This window comes from Athene cunicularia, assembly GCF_003259725.1.
Source record: "Athene cunicularia isolate RWA chromosome 11 unlocalized genomic scaffold, athCun1 chr11_part2, whole genome shotgun sequence".
Classification (NCBI taxonomy): Eukaryota; Metazoa; Chordata; class Aves; order Strigiformes; family Strigidae; genus Athene; species Athene cunicularia.
Window position 1 is genome coordinate 1,887,092 of NW_020799114.1, and position 1,544 is coordinate 1,888,635.

The window sequence follows — 1,544 nt, forward strand, 5'->3', positions numbered from 1 at the left end:
TCCCCCTGTCACCCGGGGGTCCCTCCACCCGCCGAGGAAGCCCTGTGCCGCGGGGGATGCGGCTCTGAGCCCATTCCCAGGGGAGCAGCCGTTGCCCCTCGGTAAAACCCGCCGGGAGGCGGGTGGGGAAAAGGTCCCTGAGGTCTTTGGGGTCACCAGGCTGGTCCCTGCGCTCGTGGGGATCTCAGATCTATTTCTAGCTGGGATTGCACCCCCAGGAAGGTGGTTTATGGAGGGAGCACGGCGCTGGATCTGCCCATTCCGCATCCGCGGCATCCCTCCATCCCACATCCCCATCACCGCCTGCCCGTGTCCCCACCGGCTCCATCTCAGGACAGGGAGGAGGAGGGCAGGGAGCTGCGGCCTTTGAGGAGCTGGTGGGATTTATTCCCTGGCACAAACCCGAGGGGCAGCAGCAGCCCGGCTGAAGGTCCAGGGTGCAGGCAGGGAGCCGAGCTGCCGGGCAGGATGTGGCCATCAGCGGGGCCTCGGGGCTGAGCGGGACCCTTGCACGGTGCGCGTCGCTCCGTGCTTCCAAGGCTCGGCTCCCCGCTGACTCCTGACACGCTGCCGGGGTACCGGGCTCCCTCCAACCCCTCCATCGCAGTCCCAGCACCCCCAGGCCACTGGTCCTCACCCCCCAGCTCTGGGGAGGGGACAGCAAACCCCCACATCCCCAGGAGAGCCCCAGTGGTAGTGGTTTGCCACCCTGGCTGCTTTCGGGGAACGGTGCCCAACCGCCACCTCCTCCCCTCCTTGCCCCCCCCTTTTTGCCCCCCCTTCCCCCCGTCTCACTGGTAATCAGCAGCGTTTGGGTCAGGAGACCATGTCTCCAAGATAAGAGCGTTCGCCTGACACTTCCCATGTCAGAGCACTTCATCTTCTGTGTATCAATCCCCAGCAGAGAAAACACGCAGGCGCTGATAAAGAGAAAACCGTTCCAGACAGGGGGACAAAAATAGTGTTGCCGGAGCTGGCCCCGCTCCCCGCCAGCGCCTGGTGGCCACAGCACCGGCCACTGGCCCAGTCTGCCAGTGTCACCCCCAAAACAGGGCAGTGTGAGCGGTGCCGAGCGATCTCCGACCGCAGGGGGGTCCCTGTGCCCGGCTGGGGATGCTGCTGGAGCCGCCGCAGCACCCGGCTGCACCCGTGTTGGTACGGCCACAAAAAAAGGGGGAAAAAGGCAACTTTACAAAGGAAGCACGCAGCATCTGCATTTCTCCCTTGGCACGGGGAAGATAATGCCGAGACAGGATGGGGCGGCCTGGAGAAGAGGAGGCTGAGGGGAGACCTCCTGGCCCTCGGCAACTCCCTGCCAGGAGGGGGCAGAGAGGGGGGATGAGTCTCTGGAGCCAAGGCCCCAGCGCCAGGCCCCGAGGGAATGGCCTCAAGCTGCCCAGGGCAGGGTCAGGCTGGCTCTGAGGAAGGATTTCTGTGCAGAAGGGGCTGTTGGGCGTTGGAATGGGCTGCCCAGGGCAGGGGGGAGTCCCCGGGATCCCTGGGGGGGTTGAAGAGTCGGGCTGAGCCAGCGCTGAGGGATCTGG